Source organism: Mauremys reevesii, unplaced genomic scaffold, assembly GCF_016161935.1.
Source record: "Mauremys reevesii isolate NIE-2019 unplaced genomic scaffold, ASM1616193v1 Contig1, whole genome shotgun sequence".
NCBI classification, from domain to species: domain Eukaryota; kingdom Metazoa; phylum Chordata; order Testudines; family Geoemydidae; genus Mauremys; species Mauremys reevesii.
The window spans coordinates 4,710,564-4,736,234 of NW_024100715.1; the positions used below are offsets into that span (position 1 = coordinate 4,710,564).

Consider the following 25,671-nt stretch of genomic DNA (forward strand, 5'->3'; position numbering starts at 1 on the left):
TCCAAGGACTTTGCAAACATTAATGGATTATAGCTTCTTTGCATTTATACAGAACCAATTATCCAAGGATTGCAAGGTGCTTTGGGTGAGCATGTTTACACCCATTTCACAGAGGACAAAATTAAGGCAGAGGTACTAACCAACCACCCTGCCATGTTCACATAGTCAGTAGCAGCGCTAGGAACAGAACCCAGACATCCTGACTCACTCCTCTATTTTAACCATTAGACAACTTTCTCCCAGGGCTGGGTTTAAAATGGGTGCTCTGACCACTAGACTTCACTCCCCCATAGCTGGGAAAAGAACTCAGCCTAAAAGAAAGGCATCCTGAAGACGTGCCATGTCTACACAGCACACCTTAGGGCGCTGCAGCCGCAGAGCTGTAAGGTGTGCTGTGTAGTTGCATTTTATCAGCGGGAGTGAGCTCTCCCGGTGACAAAACAAAACTGCCCTGAACTAGGGACGGGAGCTTCATAGCCAGGAGCATGGCTCCCAGCGATAAAGCACTGTCTATACTGGCGCTTTTCAGCACTAAAACTTTTGTCCCTTGGGGGGTGTTTTTTCACATCCCTGAGCAACAAACGTGTTAGCACTGAAATTGCCAGTGTAGACAGCCTGAGTCACAAAGTGGGACAGTAACTCCCCCACCGCAACATACAGACCAGCAACCACTTCTGTAGAAATCAAATTCTCTGTTTGCTCCCAGGATCCTGGTGGGCACTTTACCCTGCACCTGGGGAAGAGGGAGAAAGACACTGCTCCTGCCGGCTTATCTTCCCCACACCCCTCATCCCCAGGGAACTGAATTTCAAAGTGATTGTCCTCTTCAGAAAGCGAAGTCCCCATGAAAAACGGGGGTTGAGCAGGGATGGTTTTGCTAGAAGAGATGCAGGTCTACAGACCCGTCTCTGCGCCAGGAAAAGATTCTTCTCGTGCAGATAACGGGGCGGGAGGGGTCAGAGAGCGCAGCTGTTTACAGGAAAGATGTGCCCCAAACTCAATTTCAGTTACAGAAACTTGCCCCTGGCCAAATCAGCTGCTGAGTGGCTGCTACGGCAGTGGCGGGTCCCCTCCGCAGGACCATGTTTCAGACAGGGCCGCCAGGGGGTGGGGGGGGCAAGAGGGGCAATTTGCTCCAGGCCCCGAGCCCCACAGGGGCCCCCATGAGAGTTTTTCGGGGCCCCTGGAGCGGGGTCCCTCACTCGCTCCGGGGGACCCGGAAAACTCTTGCGGGGCCGGGCGCAGGAGCTTCTTCGCTCCCGGTCTTCGCCGGCGGGGGGTCCTTCCACTTGGGGCGGAGCCGGACCCACCGAAGTGCAGCCCGGTCTTCGGCGGTAATTCGGCGGCGGGGGGCCGCCGGGGGTCTTCGGGGCACTTCGGTGGCGGGTCCCCGAACGGAAGCCCCCCCCCCCCGCCGCCGAAGACCCCCGGAATCCTCTGGGCGGCCCTGGTTTCAGACACGATCGCACTCCCAGCCCTGGGTCTCTGCCCTGCCCCATCAAATCAAATCGTGACCGGGGGGCGCAGGGGCGAGGTGTGAAAACTGTAGCAATCAGGAAAAACGATCGTGCCGAGCCCTGTCATTCCCCACGCAGCTCATCAGGGACAGGGGGGAAGAGGGGTCTGGCCTTCGCTCCCACAGGAACACGGAGGGGGGGTCTCTGCCATGCTCCCTTTCCAGGTAGCTCGCTGTGCCCCCCCTCCCCTCAGCCCAAAAAAGATTCGACCTGCCCCCCACCCTGGTTTGCCTCCGGAAAACAAACCCAGCCAGCCTGGTTACCAGCGCCCCCCCCGCCCCATCCACCTGCCCCAGCCTGGTTCCCCCAAACAAATACATTCCCGCCCCGCCCGGAGAACTGAGCGCCCGGAGCGCAGAGAAGCTCAGAGCCCTGGTCCCGTCCAGTCCCCTCTCACCCGGCCCGGAGCGGGGAGACGCTCAGAGCCCTGGTCCGGTCCCGTCCCGTCCCCTCTCACCCGGCCCGGGCTTGCAGCGCTTCTGTTCACAACCACAAACGGCTGCTGGAAACAATGAATCAATGCGGAGCCGGGAGCGGATTATAGCCAAGACTGGAGCCACCTCCTCTTGGGCTGGAACCAACTCACCACCCTGCTCCCCGCCCCCGCAGCCTGCTCGGTCCGCAGCTCCCCGGGGATTTCTCCCGCGGCGCCTGGTTTCCCTGCTGCTGTTTTCCCAAGACCCGGCCACACCCTGGGTCTGGGCCCTTCCTCCTCACTGACCCGGGGACGGGGATGTGCAGCGGGGAGGGAGTTTCTTACTTAGCAGGTTCCTCACAGGGAGAGTGGGCTGGGGGGGCGGGGTCGCTGCTGGGTGATTTCCAGGCTGGTTTCCCCACCCTGCACCACAGCCTGGATTTTCAGACCGGCCCAGCACCCATTACAGGGGCCAGGGTGTGAAAAGAGCTCAGCTCCCATTGCAAATAGAGTGGAGACGTGCCTCAGCCAAACACCAGTTACTGGGCTCAACAGGGTGCTGGGAGAAGGGAGAAATTCCACCCCCCACACACCCAGAGAGGCAGAGATGTAGCTGGTTAAAAGTGAAGGACTCAGCCCGCGAGAGACCCCTGGGGCAGGGGATCTGGGGTGCAGATGAGAAAAGCTGAAGTAGGGTGGAGGGATTGAGAGGAGTGACAGGGCTGAAAGGGTCCCCTTTCCATGGGGTTGCTTGGGGGGCTGGCTGGCCCCATCCAAGATCTAAAGCTCTTGTGTTCATCCCCAGAGACAGGGTGTTGCTATAATCCCCCCTCCTGACACCCAGCTTTGCCCATCGCTGCCCAGATCTCCCCTCTATCTACCCAAAAGAAAAGAGGGGAGTTGCTCCTGGTTGAATCCAATGCAGAGCCTACCTACCTTACACAGATCACAACAGTCTGTGCCATTCTAGCCACTAGACCAGGGGTTGGCAACCTTTGAGAAGTGGTGTGCTAAGTCTTCATTTATTTACGGTAATTTAAGGTTTCGCGTGCCGGCGAACCGAACCCCAGATCGGCAGCGGACTGAGCGGCTCAGCCCGCTGCCAGTCTGGGGTTCCGTCCGCCACCCCATGGCAGGTGAAACCTTAAATTACAGTAAATTACAGGGGTTCCAACCATCCAGGCAGGCAGCGGCCTCTGCAGGGCCAGTGGCCGGGACCCCGGCTGGCAGCAGAGTGCCACTAAAAATCAGCATGCGTGCTGCTTCGCTCCTCTCTTGCCAACTCCAGTGATTAGTCTCTGGGATGAGCTCATGGTTAATAACATAGAGTGCTCTGTTCTCCTGGCAGGCCCCTGCTGCCAATGTAAGAGGTGGAGCTCTGCCAGGCCTCTGCAGCCGTAGCTCCACTCATGGGGCCTGCAGCTGGCCAGCACAGCCCACCAGCCATATTGGAGCCTTGCTCTTCCCCCTTATTTCCTCTCCTGATGCTTCTCTTAATGGCACAGTACTAATGTAATGCAGACACCTGGCAGCCTGTATTGCTGGTCCCCATCATTCTGCTGCAATGCTGAGAGTGTCCATTAGGTGTCAGCATTACACAGCACATCCCCCTCCTCAATCAAGACCAGAACCGTGTTTAGTGCGACTCCCAGCAGTTCCAAGGACTTTGCAAACTTTAATGGATTAGCAATTCTTTGCTTTTATACAGAACCAATTATCCAAAGATCGCAAGGTGCTTTGGGTGAGCGTGTTTACACCCATTTCACAGAGGATGAAATTAAGGCAGAGGCACAAACCAACACCCTGCTATGTTCACATACTCAGTAGCAGCGCTAGGAACAGAACCCAGGCATCCTGACTCACTCCTCTATTTTAACCATTAGACAACTTTCTCCCAGGGCTGGGTTTTAAATGGGTGCTCTGACCACTAGACTTCACTCCCCCACATCTGGGTAAAGAACTCAGGCATCCTGAAGACCCGCCTTCTTTTAGGTTATGGCTACACAGTGCACCTTCCGGCACCGCAGCTGCAGTGCCGTGTAGCTGTACTTTATCACCAGGCGCGAGCTCTCCCGGCGATAAAACAAAACCACCCTGAACGATAAAGCGCTGTCAATACTGGCGCTTTTCAGCGCTAAAACTTTTGTCAGCTGGATGGGGTGGGGGGGTGTTCACACCGCTGAGTGACAAAAGTGTTAGCACTGAAATTGCCAGTATAGACACTGCTTTATTGTTCCCCACTGCAACATACAAACCAGCAACCACTTCAGTAGAAATCAAAATCTCTGTTTGGTCTCAGGATCCTGGTGGGCACTTTACCCTGCACCTGGGGAAGAGAGAGAGAGAAACACACTGCTCCTGCCGGCTTATCTTCCCCACACCCCTCATCCCAAGGGAAACTGAATTTGAAAGGGATCATCCTCTTCAGAAAGCTAAATCCCTATGAAAAAAAAAAGGCGTTGAGCAGGGATGTTTTTGCCACTAGTAGGGCTGTGTCTACACTGCCACTTTCAGCACTAAAACTTTTGTCGTTCAGGGGTGAAAGCTATTGGGGTGGGGGTGGGGGCTATCACCAGGAGAGCTCTCCCCCGGCGATACAGCGTGTCTACACTGTCCACGTCACAGCGCTGCTGCGGCCGCATTGTAACGCGGGTAGTGTAGACATAGCCTAAGAAACATGACAAAGGAAGAGACGCAGGTCTACAGACCCGTCTCTGCGCCAAAAAAAATATTCTTCTGGTGAAGATAATGGGGAGGGGGTGTCAGAAAGCACAGCTATTTAAAGGAAAGATGTGTCCAAAACTCAATTTTAGTTACAGACAAAGACAAGCGCACACCAGGGCCCTAAGCTCCGCCAGGTCCCAGACACCACTACTATGCAGATAATTATGGATCTAAATCCCCTAGACTGCTGTAAGGTCTCACCTGTGTTGCCAAGTCTCTCCATGTTATAAGTCTTATGATATTTGGTGTTTTCAAAAGCCCAGCTCCCAGGGCCAAGCAGTTACAGGGGAATCTCAGCTTCCATTTAAAACAAAGCTACAGTTCCAGGCCTTGGGGATGCAGAGAAAAGCTCGAAAAGATGTGACCTGATTCCACCCTAAAGGCTCAACAACCAAGGCCTGTCTCTCTTACCCCCCTCCCACTCCAGGGCCATGTCTCTTCCTCCTCCCCTCCTGCTCCCCTTTGGGGGTCACATCTCTTCCTCCCCGCCCCCAATATAAGGGCCACTCACCCAACTCTGGGCAGCGAGGAAGCACACAGCAGCAGCAGGCAGCGGCACAGCTCTGCAGAGCTTTTTATACAGTCCTGAACAGTCGCCTGCGCCCAGTGATTGGCTGACAGCCCCGAGCCTTGAACCGGAGGTGACAATACCAGCCACGGGTTCCCCCTCCCAGCACTTGGCGGGGGTGCGGGGGCTGCACGCAGAGCACGCAGCAGTGTAATAACAGGAAACAATTTGGGGAGTAGCTGCAGGTTGGGTAACCGCATGTTTCTGGGAACCGAGTCAGCTGTTCAGAACCTCAAATCGATCTGGTTCTACTGGGGGCCTGCACCCGCCCTGCTCGCTCTGATCGGCCTGGGGCTGCTCTGGCTGGTGCTTGTGCAGCGCTCAGTCATAGCACCCCACTTTGTAAGGCCTGGCCCCACACACACACACACACACACACACCGCCCATTACAGTAGGACCTCAGAGTTGCGAACACCTCAGGAATGGACAAAGCATTATGGATGTTCTTTCAAAAGTCTACACCTGAACATTGACTTAATACAACTTTGAAACTTTACTGTGCAGAAAATATTCTTCTGGTGAAGATAATGGGGAGGGGGTGTCAGAAAACACAGCTATTTAAAGGAAAGATGTGTCCAAAACTGTCAATCAATTCTTTGCTTTTATACAGAACCAATTATCCGCGGATCACAAGGTGCTTTGGGTGAGCATGTTTACACCCATTTCACAGAGGATGAAATTAAGGCAGAGGCACAAACCAACACCCTGCCATGTTCACATAGTCAGTAGCAGTGCTAGGAACAGAACCCAGGCATCCCGACTCACTCCTCTATTTTAACCATTCTACTGTGCAGAAGCAAAATGCTGTTTTCTAGTAGTGTGCGTTCAGCACAGCACTGTACTGCTCTGTATTTGCCTGGTTTTTGTTGTTGTTTTTTTCTCTGCTGCTGAGGTGTGTGGTTAACTGCTCAGTGTGTAACTCTGGTGTTGGTAACTCTGAGGTTCTACCGCACTCTGACTCGGTTCAACCCTTGCAGCTTGGTGGATGGACGCTCTTATTTCAGTTTAAATCTCCCTTGAATGTTTTAGCTTGTGCCAGTAAAGGGTACAGTCCGCCCCTTGTGGGACTAGCTACATCAGCACAAGCCTAAGTCTAGGACTGCCAATTTTAATTGGCCATATTCTGGGAGCTTTCATCACATGACATAATCTTTCATTAAAGATTAATCTTCAATTCCTGAAGACTCTACGCCAATCCTGGAGGGATGACAACCCTACTAAGCACCTTTTATACTGGCGTAACCATGTCCAGACTAAGGGGTTATACGGCTTTAGCTATCCCAGGGAGCTAAACCCTTCCGTTTCTGTGTGCAGATAAATCGAAAGGAAGTGGTGGTGGTGGGAGAGGAAGCAGGAGGAGGCTGCAGGCTGGAAATGCCCCAGAATCTGGTTTGGGGGCAGGAACAGATGAATGGAGCAGCTTTGCAGCAGGATCTCTGCCCCTCCTCCCCATGCACCATGGAGGAGGTTTCTAGTGGCAGAAAGTGATGCAGGGGCCTGCAGCCAGCGATTCCCCTGCTCACGCACTGGCTGCCAATGAGAATCAGCTCTAGAAACAGAAACTGCATCATCAAGAACAAACGGGGCCTTTAGCTCCAGTTGGGTCCCACTGACACTTCCACTGGCATCAGCGTTACACGCCTGCGGCTGAAAAGCAGCTGTCGGAACCGGGGCAGGTCCAGCCCAATGGGTCAAATGTGGGTCACAGAGGCCTGAATCTCTCTGTCCAATTCCCGCTTCCCCCTCCCTGGGTGGCTCCAGTGCTGGTCACTTTCTCCAGCTGCCTCCTCCAAATGTCCCCCTCCGGCCCCGTCACAGAGCCACAGGGTCTGGGCTACGCCTCAGCTTTCGAACAGTCTCTGGCAGGCCCCCGGTCAGTGGGCCAGGCCCCCAGGGGGTCTCACTCTCCCTTCAGGGTCGGCGCCTTCACTGGGAGTTCAGGGGATCTGGGTAGGCACGGAGGCTCCTGCATTGGGGGATTCAGGGGGATCTGGGCAGGGGGAGGCTCCTCCATTGGGGGCTCAGGGCAGGACCCAGGTATGGGGGGGTCCCTCCATTAGTGGTGTTCAGGGGGTATCCTGGCATCTGATACTCTCTGCTTTGGGGGGCCTCCCCTACTTCATCCCCTTGCCCCAGCATGAAACCCCAAGTGAATGGCTCTGCGCTGGGCTTGGCACTGCCGGGCGCCCCAGAGGCGGGGCAGGGTTCGCTCTCTGCAGGGAGAGGGGAGCTGTGGAGGTCAGTGCTCACACTCACCCAGATCCTCAGAGGCTCCCATTTTGGAAGTGAGGCACCTAAGTACCTTTGGGTCTCTTGGCCTTGGTGTTTGCAAGAGTCAGGCTTGATTCTGGGTCTGAGGCCTGGCCGTGCGGAGCCACCAGAGCTGCCCAGCGCCCTGCCCAGACTCTGTCTGGGAAGCTCAGCCCTTAAAGGCGTACTCCTCACTGCCACAGGAGGAATGGGGAGGGATCTCTGCTCCACAGCTCTGCGCCAGCGACTCTGAGCCGCAGTGACTGCAACGAGGCTCCGTTTCCCCAGCTCTGGGTACCACACAAATGTGTTGCCTGTCTCACACCACAGTGAAATATTTTCCATCCACCCCTGACAGGAAGCCAAAGCATCTCTGTACTAACCCTGCTGAGAGCGGGTCCTTCCTGTGCAGGGGAAAAAACCCAAAACAAAACAAAACCCATCATTCAAAGCAAGAGCAGAGCATCCACCTAGCGGGCTGCCCTGGGCCCCGGGTTCACTAGACCAGTTCCACTTACAGCCCAACTTTCCCGTGTAGACAAGGGCTGAGCCCCAGTAGGACAGAACACAGCACTGACGCAGCGCCCCCTAGTGGTGGAAGGAGGACGAGCACGTGTATGAGCCCAGCAGGATGCTACCCCTGTGTGGGAGCAGAGGGGAACTGTTGGACTTGACTGGCTCCGTGCTCTGGGGCAGCCTGGACTGGGGTGTTTTCTGGCATCGCAGGGATGAGTTAATGGTCCAGGGAGACCGGACACATGGACAGGAGTGTGTTTCCCCCCCCTCCACCTTGCTAATATAGCCCCACGCTGCTGGAAGTTCTCTTGCATCCACACACTAAAGGCTGCCTCGTGTCCTGCTGGGAAGGGAGCGGAGGGAACGTCTGGGCATCGAGCTCCCCCTCTTCATACCCTGCACCTGCCACTCATTGCATTCCTGCCCCACCCGCTCTGGAGGGGCGATGGGCCGGCTGCCTCGTCCGCACACTTCATAGTGACAGCTTCTGCCTTGGCTTGCGATGGCCCCTTGTGCATCCCCCCCCGCCCCCCAGCACCTGAATTATGGCTCCTGTTTGGTGCTCTGATGATGCCAGTGCCTCTGCAACGCTGGGGGTAGGGACTTGTCCCAGACTCGCTCTGTGAGTTAGAGGAGAGAGAACGGCTCTGGTGAGGCAGAAGGAGGGTGGGAAATGGAGGAGGCAGAGATCAGCGAGAACCTAGGAATTACCTGACTGGATCAGACCCATGGGCCCATCTAGCCCGGTATCCTGCCGCTTACAGTGGCGAGTGCCAGCTCCTGCAGAGGAAACCCTGTAGTGGACAGCTATGGATTAGCCTGTCCCCAGGAGAGTTTCTTCTCAACCCGTCAGCCAGAGGCTGGCTTGAGCCTGAAGCAGGGGATTGGAGGAACAATTAAGCTCCTTCAGGGCAAGTGACTGACAGAAGGTGGGTACATGGGAGAGGAGGAGGAACGGGGAAAGGCGGGAGAGGAGGCTGAGACAAGGATTGGAGATAGATGAGACTGAGGAAGGCTGGCCTTGGGATTAATGAACTGGGCTTTGATGCAGGTAGGGTGACCAGACAGCAAGTATGAAAAATCAGGACGGGGGTGGGGAGTAATAGGAGCCTATATAAGCAAAAGACCCAAAAATCAGGACTTTCCCTATAAAATCGGGACATCTGGTCACCCAAGATGCAGGTGATCTGGAGTCAATTCTCAGCTCTGCCACACACTCCCTGTGTGGCCTTAGGCAAGACACTTCATCTCTCTGGACCTCAGTTTCTCTACTTGTGGAATAGGACCAGTTTGCCTGTTTAGACTGTGAGCTCTGCAGGGCAGGGACTGTCTCACTCAGGGCCGCCCAGAGGGGGGGGGCAAAGGGGGCAATTTGCCCCGGGCCCCAGGCTCCGCAGGGGCCCCCAAGAGAAGAGCGGAGGCTCCCACCTCCGCCCCTCTCCTGGAGCCTCGGCATCAGCGGCATGTCTCCGGCCGAGCCCCTGAGCCCCGCCCCGATCCGAGCCGCATGGTGAGGGGGCGGGGCTTGGAGCTCCAACAGGGCCTGAGCCCCGCCCCGCTCAGAGCGGCGTGGGGAGGGGGCGGGGCAGCTGCCTCCGCTCGGCGTGGAGCTCACAGCCCCGGGTAAGAGGCTGAGGCTGGGGCCGGGGCTGGGGGGGAAGCGGGACCCACCGCCGCCGCCGAAGCACATCCCGGTCTTTGGCAGCGGGGGGCTCCTTCTGTTCCGGGACCCGCCGCCGAAGTGCCCCGAAGGCCCGCGGTGGGGGCCCCCCGCCACCGAATTACCGCCGAAGACCGGGCTGCGCTTCGGCGGCGGGTCCCGCTTCGGTGGTAATTCGGCGGCGGGGGGCTTCCGCCGCGGGTCTTCGGGGCACTTTGGCGGCGGGTCCCGGAACGGAAGGGCCCCCCGCCGCCGAAGACCCCAGGCCCCCGGAATCCTCTGGGCGGCCCTGGTCTCACTGGGGTGTGTCTGCACTGGAGCTGGAAGGTGTAATTTCTGGCTGGAGCAGCCATACCCACACTAGCTGCGATTGAACTGCCAGGCTAAAAATAGAGTGTAGCTGTGGCAGCAGGACTAAAAACCTAAGTACCTACCTCAGGTCTTGGTTGGGATTGTACTTGGGGGACAGCTAATCCCTTCTGCCACCCTGCGGCTAGTATTTAGTATATCTCCTCAAGCTGGAAATGACATCTTCCAGCTGCAGCGTGGATGTACCCACTGTGTGTCTGTGCAGCACCCGGCACAATGGAGCCCTGATCTCAGCTGGGGCAGGGACTGTCTCTCCCTGTGTTGCTGAGCGCTGTGACTTTATCCTCACGCACAATTATTTCAAATTTGGTGACAATATATACCTCCAGACCCACCAACAGGACTCCACTGGCCATCACCTATAGTCCTCAGCTTAAACCTCTCCAACGCAGCATCAGTGATCTACAACCCATCCAGGACAACGATCCCTCGCTTTCACAGGCCTTGGGTGTCAGGTCAGTCCTCGCCCACAGACAACCTGACAACCTGAAGCATATTCTCACCAGTAACTGCACACCGCACCATAGTAACTCTAGCTCAGGAACCAATCCATGCAACAAACCTCGATGCCAACTCTGCCCACATATCTACACCAGCGACACAATCACAGGACCTAACCAGATCAGCCACACCATCACCGGCTCATTGACCTGCACATCCATCAATGTTACATACGCCATCATGTGCCAGCAATGCCCCTCTGCTATGTACATCGGCCAAACTGGACAGTCCCTACGTAAAAGGATAAATGGACACAAATCAGATATTAGGAATGGCAATATACAAAGGCCTGTAGGAGAACACTTCAACCTCCCTGGCCACACAATAGCAGATTTAAAGGTAGCCATCCTGCAGCAAAAAAACTTCAGGACCAGATTTCAAAGAGAAACTGCTGAGCTTCAGTTCATCTGGAAATTTGACACCATCAGCTCAGGATCAAACAAAGACTGTGAATGGCTAGCCAGCTACAAAACCAGTTTCTCCTCCCTTGGTGTTCTCACCTCAACTGCTAGAAGAGGGCCTCACCCTCCCTGATTGAACTAACCTCCTTATCTCCAGACTGATTCTTGCCTGCATATTTATACCTGCCTCTGGAAATGTCCATTACATGCGTCTGATGAAGTGGGTATTCACCCACGAAAGCTCATGCTCCAATACATCTGTTAGTCTATAAGGTGCCACAGGACTCTTTGCTGCTTTTACAGATCCAGACTAACACGGCTCCCCCTCTGATACTTGACACCATCTTGTTGCTGTGATTTTGCACAGGAGAACAAACAGGGCTGCCCAGAGGATTCAGGGGGCCTGGGGCAAAGCAATTTCGGAGGCCCCTTCCGTAAAAGAAAGTTGCAATACTATAGAATACTATATTCTCATGGGTGCCCCGTGGGGCCCGGGGCAAATTGCCCTCCCCGGGGCGGCCCTGTTCCCCCCTAAATTTTTAAATCTGCAATTTTATTACATTTTTCATCCAAAATGTTATAGATAAGACAGACAGATGATAAGTTTGGGAACGCATGGATAGATAGAGCGAGACAGTGCCTATGGGGATGGATGGGTAACTATCTAACAACTGGGCACAATTTTGGCATCTTCCCACCCCAACCTCATGGTGAGTCTCCCATAGCGCACAAAGTAGAGTTGCCAACTCTGACTGAAGCTATTCCGGGAGACTTCCCCACCCCCCCTAGTATGACGTAATGTCATTTTCTTATTAAAATCTCCTGAATTGCTTTCAATAGCCACCGGGAGAATGATGCTGATTCTGGGAGACTCCAGGCCAATCCTGGAGGGTTGGCAACTCTAAATAGGGGTAGTCGGGGGGCAGTGGGGGACAGTTATGGGAAAGCTGAATCGTGCTCTCCATGCACAGGGGAGACAGATCTGGGGTTAGATTTTCAGAAGAGCTCTGCTCCCATTTAGGTGCCAGATTTCCAAAAGCAGTGGGAGCAAAAAATAAGCCTGCTTCTTCCTCTCTCTCCTACAAGTCCTGTGTGCAGTGGGGTGTGGGTGGGTGACTGCCCACCCCCCGACAGACCCGTCTACCCTGTTATCATTTGGATTGTTTACTACAAATCAATCCCAATATTTCCCCATGTTTCTTTCCAAAATGACCTGGGAGCTACAGGCCAAGACTTTCCACCCAGACTGGTGATTAGGGGGGCTCAGCTTGGGGCATCTTAAAGACGGACAAGGGCCAGAGGGCGGGTGCCACTGGCGCTTTCTGAAAAATCAGGTGCCTTTCATGTGTCTCCAGCCGCTGGGCCCCCAGAATCACTAGTCGCAGCTGGAAAATCAAGGCCCCTGGACTCTTTCCTGCTGTTGGGTGTAAATGAGCCCTGGGAAGGAATAAAAACCATCTCTTACCTGCCTCAGCCAGGCCATGGTGGGGGGTGTCCCTGCATGTTATCTCCCAAGCAAGCAGCCTGAATTGCCACATGTCTCAGCGCGCAGGAAGCTGAGTGAGGGCAGCACAGCCCGGTATGATAAGGAAGCACCTGTTACTACCAGCTGCGTATTCGTTCTGCATCATCCACCAATACAGCAGGCTCAGAGCAAACGGGCTCTTCTCATTGGCTGCCTGAGTTTTGAATCTCCCTCCAAACACACTGCCAGCAGCCTTCCCTTGCCTAACGGTCCTGGCTGGGTGCTTCTGGGGCTGGATCACAGAAACCCCCTTGGGAACTGCCAACTGATGTGCTTAGACGACCTCTGAGCTGCTTCCCCTGCCAGCCTGGGACTTCAGAACAGTGCCTGGTTTGAGCCAGACATGCTTGGCTGCTGCAAACCCAGACCCAGGTCTGAACCACATCCCACAACAGCTGCAGGCTTAACTGAAAACAGCTTAAGAAGTGCTCCTGTCTCTAACACTCAGATGTCCAACTCCCATTGGGGTCCAAACCCCAAATAAATCAGTTATACCCTGTATAAAGCGTATACAGGGTAAACTCATAAATTGTTTGCCCTCTATAACACTGATAGAGAGAGATGCCCAGCTGTTTGCCCCTCCCCCAGATATTAATACCTATTCTGGGTTAATTAATAAGTAAAAAGTGATTTTATAAAATACAAAAAGTAGGATTGAAGTGGTTCCAAGCAGTAACAGACAGAACAAAGTAAATTACCAAGCAAAATAAAATAAAACACACAAGTCTATGCCTAATACAGTAAGAAAGTGATTCCAGGTGAAACCTCACCCTCAGAGATGGTCCAGTAAGCTTTTTTTACAGACTAGCCTCCTTCTAGTCTGGGTCCAGCAATCACTCACATCCCTGTGGTTACTGTCCTTTGTTCCAGTTTCTTTCAGGTATCCTTTGGGGGTGGAGAGGCTATCTCTTGAGTCAGGTGAAGACCAAATGGAGGGGTCTTCCAGGGGATTAAATAGACTCTCTCTTGTGGGTGGACACCCCTCCCTTCCCCTGTGTAGAATACCAGTGACAAGATGGAGTTTTGGAGTCACATGGGCAAGTCACATGTTCACACATGACTCAGAACTTACAGGTCACAGCCATGGTTCACATGCTACCTTGAACGGCCTCAAGTAGACTTCTTATGTGGATTGGAGCCTTCCAAGATCCATTGTCCGTTAAGTGTTTCTTGATTGGGCACTTAACTTGCAAATTCCTTTCTAAAGAAGCTGCCCAAATGCCTTACTGAGGCTACTTAAAATCAAACAAGTACACGGCCAATATTCATAACTTCAAATACAAAAGTGACACATGCATACAAATAGGACAAATATATTCAGTAGGTCATAACCTTTGCAGAGATATGTTACATGGCATATGTAGCATAAAAGATATTCCAGTGATGTCATATATACATTCATAAGCATATTCCCATAAAGCATTATGGGTACAACGTCTCATTCACACGTCTGCACAAGTGGGGCCTAAATGCGAATGTAAAACTGATGCCTGGTACCTCGTTTTGGATGGAAGAGCAATCTGGGCAAACTTCAGATTCAGTGACAGTTGTACATAATCACAAAGCCTCGTCTTATGATTTTATCTGCATCTACAACAGCCACAGTCTCACTATTGGCCATTTTATTTAAGTGCTCAGCCCCTAGTAGCTGCCTCTGCAGGACCAGCCAGATATTCAGATGCTGAAGCCCGTGCTTAACTTGCTACTCATGCTTTTAAAGTAAAGCAGGAGTCTGTGTGTGTTCCCAAGATCAGAGCCTTGTTTAGGTCCCAGAGTGGAAGATGTTGGATCCAGGGCTATTCTGAAAAATACATATGCATGAGATTTGTATATGGTATTCTGGAAATAGGCCCAGCTTTCCAGAAGTGGGTTGTGACTGAATCGAGACCTCTAAAAGCAGCCTTCCCACTCTATTCCCCTTTGTTTACCAGGCCTGATTTTCACCTAGACCTTGGCTTGTAACAATTGACCTTTTTCTTTCAACTAATTCAGCCTTTTGTTTCGTTTTCTGTCAGCATTCGTTGTGACATTCTATGAACTCACCCACTGTTCGACATTTCGGCTCATAGCTGGGGTAGGCCCCAATCATTACAACAGCTCTCTGGGTGTGAAACGACAGGAATGATTAATTCCTAATTTGCTGCTTTAAATGGCTGTGTAACACTAAGCGACGTGTTACGTCTCTTCTGCCACGAGCAATAACTAGGCACAAGGAAGTTTAACTGACTTATCCAAAGTGCAATTCACTTTCTCAAAGGGATCCCAACCGACCTCTATAAACCCCATTTCTCCCCGTCCCCCGAGCCAGAGCACAGGGGCTCCAGCCCAGCCCCTTCTAGCAGCTGCTACCCCAGCGTGTGAGCAGGGGAGTGAAGGCTGCAGCAGGCCTTTGCACCAGTGTCACCAGAAAACCCCTTCCATGGTGCACGGGGGTGAAGGGAGGAGCAGCAGAGGTGCTGTTGTGAAGCTGCTCCATTCGTCTATTCCTGCCCCCCTCTCCCCACACAAGATTAGCACTTCAGTGCCGTGCAGGGCTGTGCACCGGCCTTTCACGCCGGGCTGAACATCACTCTCAGAACGGCAGCGACAGACCAGGCAGTGGCCTTGTGCTCCGGTCACTACCATGTGCCTCCGTCTCAATGTGTAACACACACCCCCCCAATTTAAATACAGATCAAAGGGTATAAACAAAATCTTTCCCCTCATATACACAACTCCCCCTTGTCCTAGGCCACTTCTTTCTACTGGTTGCTGTTCCCAGGTGCCAGGCTTCACTAGAGCCCTCCAGTGTGCAAGCAGGACCAGGCAGCCTCTCCCTTCCCTCAACTATCCCTTAAAGCGACAGCTCGCGATTCCAGTCCAGCCCTCACAGCACCACAGAGGCCATCCAGTTACAAACAGGGACGTTACTGCTGTCTTTGTAGAGCCAAGGGCCTTTCCTTTCAGGCTTTGGCAATTGATGATTTTAAGCATGTGTGTGGGGAAAGATACCCATATATTCCATGGCCTCTGGCCTGTGGTTTCAGAAAAGGAGAGGAGGAAATATTTCCAGATACAAGAGAATTAAATTGTCTAGAGCCAGTGAACGTTCGAGTGCTGGAGTTTTTGATAAAACAGCTCATGAGCCTTCGACTTGTAGTGACAAGCCAGGATTTGTACCTTTGCTGTTAGACAAAAGACATTTGGGCCCCAGGACACAGAACTGGGAGGGAGAATTTCCCAGGGATTTGATCGCAGTGCAGAGATCCATCGCACAGGGTCAGGAAGGACCCGCCACAACCACAATATAAACACAGTAGTTTTGTCAGTGACACAAAACACAGTGAGAGGTTTGAGCCATTCGCAAACAGCTACAAGGGGCAGCTCTTTAGATCTAGGTAACAACTAAATGTCAGCAAGGGGGGAAAGGCCTGAGGGAAAAGGGGGTGGGGGGAGCCAAGTAGAGAAAATGGACAAATCCACCTCCCCCAGTAGGCGCCGACTTCTGCTCCTGCCAGTGGGTGCTCGACTCCCCTCTGCCCCCGGCACCGCCCCAATCCCACCCCTTCCATGAGGCCCTGCCCCTGCCCCACCCCCATTCCAACCCCTTCCCCAAAGTCCCTGCCCCCGTTCTGACTCCTTCCCCCCGAATCCCCACCCCAGCCCTGCCTCTTCCCCTGAGCGTGCCACGTTCCTGCTTCTTCCCTGCCCCCAAAGTGGTCCAACAGCTGTTTTGTGGCGGCCGGGGAGAAGCACTGGGAGGTAGGCGGAGGAGGAGGAAGTGGGGCAGAGTGGAGGGGAACTTGGCTGCAGGTGGGTGCAGAGCACCCACTAATATTTCCCCATGTGTGCTCCAGCCCTGGAGCACCCACAGAGTCGGCACCTATGCCTGCCCCCCCTTCGAATGTTTCACGTTTTATTTTGCTGCAGAGAACCAAGCACCAAACAGGCTTGATACAAACTAGCGAAACAACTCAATTGACTTCGAATCAGGTTCTGCAAAGAGCATTTGGAGAACAGTCAAGCATCCAAGATTCCAGTTTAAACTAAAGGAAGGGCAACACCACTGAAACCAAATCTAGACCAACGTGCATAAGTTCCTGGGCCTCAGAGTGTAAGATACACGTGGAGCCCAAGGCCTCAGGTTTAGCTGCTCTCACTGGGTCAGAACTTGAGTCTTCATTTCTTACGGCAATTGGAATTTTATTTTTGTTAAAATATAGAAAGGTGTTTGCAGAGCACAAACCAGTATCTCCGAGGTGTCGTTTTCTGTATGTTCTTATTGATATATATATATATATATATATATATATATATATATATATATATATATATATATATATTATGGGTACAATTTCCAAAATCACTAAGTGTTTTAGGTTCTTATGGGGGGCTTGTTCACACCTAAATATTAATCCAGAATAAGAGAGGAAGTGATGAATGAAAGTGGATTAACTCCCATGGGTGGATGTTCTCATTCCAGAGTAAGGGTGCCTTATTTGGAAAGCGCCTAAGTCAGAGCTACAGACGTTTTGCAGCATGAGCTTTCGTGGGTGAATGCCCACTTCGTCGGATGCAAGTAGTGGAAATTTCCAGGGGTAGGTATATATAAGCAAACAAGAAGCAAGCTAGAGATAACGAGGTTAGTTCAATCAGGGAGGATGAGGCCCTGAGGCGGGGTGGGGCAAGAGGGGCAATTTGCCCCAGGCCCCGAGCCTCACAGGGGCCCCCACGAGAGTTTTTCGGGGGCCCTGGAGCGGGGTCCCTCACTCACTCCGGGGGGCCCGGAAAACTCTTGCGGGGCCGGGCGCAGGAGCTTCTTTGCTCCCGGTCTTCGCCGGCGGGGGGGTCCTTCCGCTCCTGGGTGGAAGGACCCCCCGCTGGCGAATTACCGCCGAAGACGGAGCGGGACCCGCTGCCGAAGTTCAGCTCGGTCTTCGGTGGTAATTCGGCGGCGGGGGGCCCTTCCGTTCCGGGACCCGCCGCCGAAGTGCCCCGAAGACCTGCGGCGGGACCTCCCCCGCCGCCGCCAAATTACCGCCGAAGACCGGGCTGCACTTCGGCGGCGGGTCCCGCTTCGGCGGTAATTCGGCAGCGGGGGGTCCCGCCACGGGTCTTCGGGGCACTTCGGCGGCGGGTCCCGGAAGAGAAGGGCCCCCCGCCGCCGAAGACCCCGGGCCCCCGGAATCCTCTGGGCGGCCCTGCCTGTTCTAGCAGTAGAGATGTGAAAACCAAGGGAGGAGAAACTGCTTTTGTAGCTGGCTAGCCATTCACAGTCTTTGTTTAATCCTGAGCTGATGGTGTCAAATTTGCAGATGAACTGAAGCTCAGCAGTTTCCCTTTGAAGTCTGGTTCTGAAGTTTTTTTGCTGCAGGATGGCTACCTTTAAATCTGCTATTGTGTGGCCAGGGAGGTTGAAGTGTTCTCCTACAGGTTTTTGTATATTGCCATTCCTAATATCTGATTTGTGTCCATTTATCCTTTTCCTTAGAGACTGTCCAGTTTGGCCGATGTACATAGCAGAGGGGCATTGCTGGCATATGATGGCGTATATTACATTGGTGGACGTGCAGGTGAATGAACCGGTGATGGTGTAGCTGATCTGGTTAGGTCCTGTGATGGTGTCGCTGGTGTAGATATGTGGGCAGAGTTGGCATCAAGGTTTGTTGCATGGATTGGTTCCTGAGCTAGAGTTACTATGGTGCGGTGTGCAGTTACTAGTGAGAATATGCTTCAGGTTGGCAGGTTGTCTGTGGGCGAGGACTGACCTGCCACCCAAGGCCCGTGAAAGTGTGGGATCATTGTCCAGGATGGGTTGTAGATCCCTGAGGATGCGTTGGAGGGGCTTTAGCTGGGGACAGTATGTGATGGCCAGTGGAGTCCTGTTGGTTTCTACAACCCATCCTGGACCATGATCCCACACTTTCACAGGCCTTGGGTGGCAGGCCAGTCTAGTCCAGGGTCTAGCTTATAACCCAAGCTGTGGGTCTCTGTGCGCTCAGCCGGCAGCTGCAGAAAGGAGCGACCCCTCCCTGGCCTCAAGGTCGGCATGTGCTCCGCCCTGCACGGAGCAGCCAGGTGCAGAGGGATGAGCTGGGGCCTTGAATCTGCAGTTAGTGCTGGATGGTGGGTGATGTTGAGGTCTAGGTTGGGGCTCACAGACAGGGGCGGCTCTAGGCACCAGCATCCTGGGAGTTGGCTCGGTGGCATGCCTGCGGCGGGTCCCCTCTCCCCCCCGCTGGGTTTGAGCTCCCGCCGGCGCTGCTGCGGCAGGTCCGCTCTCGGCTCCTGGCGCGGGCAGCCCCTGCTCACAGAACATTAGCGTCCAAGAGAGGAGGCTGCACTGGGGCAGCACTGATGCCAATTGCTACTCCCAGCTGTTGAGCCGCAGTGATTGCTCAGGGGGATTTCCTGGCAGCACATCCCCTTGTGTCAGAAGGTGGAGTTATGCCCACACTGCGGATCTGGCCTGTTGTGCCTTACGAGAGGAAAAGCTAATCCTGGGATCTGTCTGCCTTGGGCAGCTGTTTAGCACTCAGGCGCCCTGTGCGCTCTCAGCTGCGTACGGGCCCTGGGAGGAATCCCCTTCAGCGTGATAGTCCTTCTCGGGGGTGAAGCCCTGCACTCCTGGAGCTGCACCTCTCTGAGCCTTAGCAGGCCTGTCTCTCGCCTGGGCCCCCTCTACTCGCTCTGTGCCCCAGGGGCCTCCACACTCAGGCCTGGTCTACACTAAACCGATTTAACGCCACAACCGTCCACACTAGGAGGCACCTTATATCGATTTTAATGGCTCTTTAAATCGGTTTCTGTACTCCTGCCCGACGAGAGGAGTAGCGCTAATATCGGTATTAACATATCGGAATAGGGTTAGTGTGGCCGCAATCGACGGTATTGGCCTCCGAGCTCCACAGTGCACCACTGACCGCTCTGGACAGCATTCTCAACTCGGATGCACTGGCCAGGTAGACAGGAAAAGCCCCGGGAACTATTGAAATTCATTTCCTGCTTCGACAGCGTGGAGAGCTCATCATCACAGGTGACCACGCACAGCTCATCAGCTCAGTTAACAATGCAGTCTCCTGAGAATCGAAAGAGCCCCAGCATGGACCGCTCGGGAGGTAATGGATCTGATCGCTATATGGGGAGATGATTCAGTGCTAACAGAACTGCGTTCCAAAAGACGAAATGAAAAAGTATTTGAAAGAATTTCTAAGGCTATGACTGCTAAAGGCCACAGCAGGGACTCCGTGCAGTGCAGAGTGAAAGTTAAGGAGCTCAGACAAGCCTACCAGAAAACCAAAGAAGCAAACGGAAGGTCAAAACATGCCGCTTCTATGCTGAGCTGCATGCAATTTTAGGGGCTGCGCACAAGTACCCCCCCCCTGACTGTGGATTCCGAGGTGGGGTTGTAATCTCTGCCATGTCTGAGGATTATGCAGACGGGGAAGATGAAGAGGAAGAAGAAGAGGAAGACCTCGCAGAGAGCACACAGCACTCCGTGACCCCAGCAGCCAGGAGCTTTTATCACCATGACGGAATTACCCTGCTCCCAGCCCTCGCAAGCAACTATTGCAGAGAATGACGCCCTGGAAGGGAGCTCTGGTGAGTGTACCTTTGCAAATAGCAAACAGTGTTTTTTAAGCAAGCCTTTTTTAATGATTGATTTGCCCTGAGGACTTGGGATGCATTCAGACAGTATAGTTACTTAGAAAAGTTTGTTAACATGTCCGGGATTGAGAGTATATGCTCCAGTGACATCTCGTTGAAGCGCTACTGTAGGTACTCCAGAAGACTTTGCAGAAGGTTTCTGGTCAAGGCATCCTTTTTCTGCCCTCCGTGGTAGGACACTTTACCATGCCATGCTTGTAGCAAGTAATCAGGTATCATTGCGTGGCAAAGCATCGCAGCGTATGGTCCCGGGACTGCTGGCATTCAAGAAGCATCCGCTCTTTATCTTGTTCTGTTATCCTCAGCAAAGTGATATCGTTCAGGATAACCTGGTTAAAAATCAGGAATTTAAGTAAGGGGTGGCCATTTTTCTACTGGGTTCGTGGAATGCAGCAGCTTAAAACACTTTCCTGCACGTAGCGAAGCGGGGAGAGGGGTGAAATGCCGATGATCTTTTCTGTTTGGTCACCGGCGAGGCGAGCTCCCCCAAGCTACGGACAAGCAGTGGGTGGGGAGGAAGGTTGTTGATTAGCAGGGAGCTAGCGTGGTATTAGCCATGCGTTGGGGGGGGAGGGGTAAATCACTGAGACAGTGGCTTACCATGGCCGCATGCAAGCTGAATCCTGATGCCTGGACCTGTGTCTGTGAGATCTGTAACCCCAGAGATGCAAGCAGTCACTATTAAGATGAAAAATGCGACCTTGTAGGGAAATCACATGTGCTATGTAAGGTGAATAGTGCTTTTCACTGTGAAAGAGTATAACCATTGTTCTGTAAAATGTATCTTTCTAAATATTTATCTCCCTCATGCAGCTGCAAATTTTACAAGTCCCTCCTCCATCCCAAAGGCTAGCACAGATAAGGCGGAGGAAAAAGAAGGCGAGATGAGATGTTCTCAGATATTATGGAAGTTACACGCAATGAAAGAGCTCATCTGAATGAGTGGAAGGACGTGGTTTCAAATTACAGGAAAGAGGCCAGTGAACGTGAGGACAGGAGGGATGAACGTGAGGACAGGAGGGACAACCGAGATGAGAGGTGGCGGCAGGAAGACCGGCAGGAAAATCAGCGGTGGCGGCAGGAAGATCAGCGGTGGCGGGATGCAACTCTGGGGCTGCTGCGTGATCAAACTGACATGCTCCGGCGTCTTGTGGAGCTTCAGGAGCGGCAGCAGGATCACAGAGTGCCGCTGCAGCCCTGTATAACCACCCTCCCCTCACCATGTTCCTTAGCCTCCTCACCCAGCTCCACCCCGTGGACAGCCCAACCAGAAGGATGCCGTTACTCTGAATTTTTTTAATGGCCTTCTCCATCCCTCCTTTCCTCCTCCCAAAGCACACCCTTACTTCTCTCCCTTTTTATAATGAAAAAATAAAGAATTAATGCTTTTAAATGAGAGTGACTTTATTTGCATAACTAAGCTGTACTCGAAGGGAGGGGGAGTGCTTTAGGGACTGAGTCAATCAAGGGGTTGGGTGTTCATCAACAAACACAGCAGTCACACTGTACCCTGGCCATTGATGAAGCTCGTTTTCAAAGCTTCTCTGATCTGGTGTGCTCTTCTAATCTCCCTGGTGTCTGGCTGCGCGTAATCAGCGGCCAGGTGATTTGCCTCAGCCTCCCACCCCGCCATAAAGGTCTCCCCTTACTCTCACAGAGATTGTGGAGAATACAGCAAGCAGCAATAACATAGGGGACATTGGTTTGGCTGAGGTCTGAGCGAGTCAGTAATGTGCGCCAGCGAGCCTTTTTTCGGCCAAATGCACATTCCACCACCATTCTGCACTTGCTCAGCCTGTAATTGAACAGATCCTGACCACTGTCCAGGCTGCCTGTGTATGGCTTCATGAGCCATGGCATCAAGGGGTAGGCTGGGTCCCCAGGATAACGACAGGCATTTCAACATCCCCAACTGTTATTTTCTGGTCTGGGAAGTAAGTCCCTTGCTGCAGCCGTTTAAACAGAGTAGTGCTTCTGAATACGCGAGCATCATGAACCCTCCTGGCCATCCCACGTGGATGTTTGTGAAACGTCCTTGTGATCCACCAGTGCTTGCAGCACCATTGAAAAACCCCTTCCGGTTTACGACTGGGTGTGCCCTGGTGCTGCGTGCCAAGATAGGGATATGGGTTCCATCTATCGCCCCACAGTTAGGGAATCCCATTGCAGCAAAGCCATCCACTATGGCCTGCACGTTTCCCAGAGTCACAACCTTCGTAGCAGCAGCTTAGTGATTGCTTTGGCTACTTGCATCACAGCAGCCCCACAGTAGATTTTCCAACTCCAAATTGATTCCCGACTGACCGGTAGCTGTCTGGTGTTGCAAGCTTCCACAGGGCTATCGCCACTCGCTTCTCTACTGTGAGGGCTGCTCTCATCTTGGTATTATGGCGTTTCAGGGCAGGGGCAAGCAAGTCACAAAGTTCCATGAAAGTGCCCTTACGCATGCGAAGTTGCAGCCACTGGGAATCGTCCACACCTGCAACACAATGCGGTCCCACCAGTCAGTGCTTGTTTCCGGCCCAAAATCGGCGTTCAATGGATAGAATCTGCCCCATTACCATCAGGATCTCCAAAGCGCGGGGCCCGCGGTTTGAGATAATTCTGTGTCCACGTCCTCATCACTGTCATCGCCGCTGCCGTATCCGCCTCTTACTCGCCTCGGTTTCGGTCCTGGTTCAGCATATACTGCGCGAGGTGTTTAAAACATCCACGATTGCGGTATGGAGCTGAGCAGGGTCCATGCTTGCTGTGCTATGGCGTCTGCACGTTCACCAAGCAAAAGGTTGTCTGCCGCTGTCAGGGAGGAGGGAGGGGTGAGGCTGTACCCAGAACCACCCGCGAAAATGATTTTTGCCCCATCAGGCACTGGGATCTCAACCCGGAAATGCCAAGGGGCGGGGGAGGCTGCGGGAACTATGGGATAGCTACGGAGTAGCTACCCACAGTGCAATGCTCCAGAAATCGACGCTAGCCTCGGACCGTGGACGCACACCACCGATTTAATGTGTTTAGTGTGGCCACGCACACTCGATTTTATAAAATCTGTTTTACAAAACCGGTTTATGCAAATTCGGAATAGTCCCGTAGTGTAGACGTACCCTCAGAGGGAACAATGCAAACCCTGGCTCTAGCCCGCAGTGACTCAGCCAGCGTAAAACAACAGGGTTTATTGAATGGCTCAACCCAGCACACGAAGTTCTCAGGGCTTTTGGAGCTAGAAACTCCCAGCCCAGCCCGTCTGGGTCTGTCCCACATCCGGGTGGCTCAGGCTGCGATTTGTCCCCAGTCCAGCAGCCCCCTCCTTCCAGCCGACCATCCTATATTACCTTCCCCAACAGCCCCTCCCCCGTCTGTTGTCTTCAGTTCAGTCCCAGGCAAAAAGGTCACCTGGGCCTTCTCACTTCCATCATCCTTTGTTCCCACCACTGGCCAGAACCAGCTGCCTTCCAAGATGGGATGGGCCTCCAATCACCAGTTTTTGGTACCCAGGCTGTTGTCCAGGGCAATTGCTAGGTGAAGTCACACCAGGTCCTTGGCAACAACAACCCCCCCCACCACCACCTCGTTAAACCCGCAGCATACCGGGGAAACTGAGGCACACATACAGTACTCATGCAGAACACTAAGAAAATCCCCCACTGCGTCACACTCTCCAAAGAGTTCACATGAGTTACCGTGTGATTGTTGCTGCTTCAATATATATGAGAGTGGTGGGGTGATCTAAGCTAAGTATTTATGGCACCTGAGCTGGCTCCCTTCCAGCTGTGTTGCATGGGGGCAGGGAGGGAACGCAATGAGATGGCTGGCTTTTTAAAAGACTGCAGTATGGTAGAGATGGTGGGAAATTTATCTTTGATGTTTTAAAATGAAAAATGGCTTTTTGAAGGAAAGAAGAACTTTTGTTTGCTGTGAAGATTTCCAACAAAAAAAAAAACCCCAACCCAAACATCTGGGTTTTTTTAAACTTGAGAATGACTTTTTTTTTTTTAATTTATCTGTAAAACTGACTTTTTCCGTCTTCTAAATTTTTTCAGGATGGGATGCCCAAACTAAAACTCCCACAAAGAACCGTGGCAGCTCTAAATTGCACGAGTTCAGTCTAGAGTTGCCAATTTTGGTTGCGTGTTTTCCTGGAGGTTTCAATGCAGGACATAATCTTTAATTCAAGATTAATCTTCAATTCCTGCAGCCTCCAGGACCATGCTGGAAGCTTGGGAACCCTAGTTCAGTCTTCAAGTTTTTCACCCAAAATTTGAAGTTTTCTGTTGGAAAAAAATCCGCTTTTTTCCTCTCCTGCTGCAGTGCTGAAGAGTTGGAAAATCTGCATGTAGTTTCAGTGAAAGACACACAACCCCCTGCACTCAGCCCCAGCAACCATCCTCACTGCAGCTAAAAGCCACTGAGCAAGGCTTGTGTTCAAAGCTTCTCCTGTTCAGTCTGTCAGCCGCCCTCGAGGACTGGGGGAAGGCTTGGATGGCTTGTTTTTTTCTAGCTCAAACAGAAACAGAAAAAAATAAAACCCAGCTGGCACTTCCAAACTCCCCCCAACCCCCAAGTAGACAAGCCACTGCAGCGTCCTTAATTACCTGGCCAACCACCTCAGTAGACAGTCAGGTTAGGAAGTTAAATTGTGTGTGTGAAACCCTGTTAGACAGTAAAATCCTCTGACATGTTTAGCTATTTAAATACCTGTTGCATTATCTGTATTGTGGTCGCACCTAGGAACCCCAGCCGTGGGCCTGCACCCCATTGTGCTAGGTGCTGCACAAACACAGACTATGAAGATGATCCCTACCCAAAAACCCTACAATCTAAGTAATAGCCCATAGAGAAGGCTCAGCTCCCCCACACAGCGAGAGACAGTCCCTGCCCCAGCTGAGATCAGGGCCCCATTGTGCTGGGTGCTGCACAGACACACAGTGGATATGTCCACAATGGAGCTGGAGGATGTAACTGCCAGCTTGAGGAGACATACCCACCCTACAACGCTAAAATCAGAGTGTAGCCCTGGTGGAGGGAAGAGCTAATTGCTCAGAGTACAGTCCCAGCTAAAACCCTAAATAGGTACTTGAGTTGGATGGTCCCTCCTGCTGCCACAGCATGACAGCTTGACCACACCTAGTGTGGGTATGGCTGCTCCAGCCAGAAATTACACCTTCCAGCTCCAGTGCAGACACACCCAGCCCCTGCCCTGCAGAGCTCACGGTCTAACCAGGCAAACCGTCCCTATTCCACAGATAGGGAAACCGAGGCACAGTGAGAGGCAGTGACAGGGAGTCTGTGGCAGAATGGGGAATTGAAGACAGATCACCTGAGTCCTAGCCCAGTGCATTAACAACAAGACCAGCCTTCCTCAGTCTCCTTGATCTCCAATCCTTGTCTCAGTCTCCGCTCCCTCCTTTCCCCATTCAGCCTTTTCTCCCCTGTACCCACTTTCTGTCAGTCACTTGCCCTGAAGCAGCTTAATTGCTCCTCCCATCCCCTGCTTCAGGCTCAGGCCAGCCTTTGGCTGATGGGTTGAGACAAGACTCTCCCTGGGGGCAGGCCCTGTCTACAGAAAAAGTTGTGCTGGGA

The 25,671-nt window shown here is 52.9% G+C and overlaps 1 long non-coding RNA gene across 1 annotated transcript; it reads right to left on the bottom strand.

Annotated features, from left to right (window-relative positions):
• Nucleotides 1-4,084: 4,084 nt before the first annotated feature.
• On the bottom strand, nt 4,085-12,487 carry LOC120392538. The gene is made up of 2 exons (XR_005591712.1): nt 12,388-12,487; nt 4,085-4,258 (listed from the first exon to the last, which is right to left on the bottom strand). It is a non-coding gene; the product is annotated as an uncharacterized LOC120392538 (long non-coding RNA).
• Nucleotides 12,488-25,671: the final 13,184 nt, after the last annotated feature.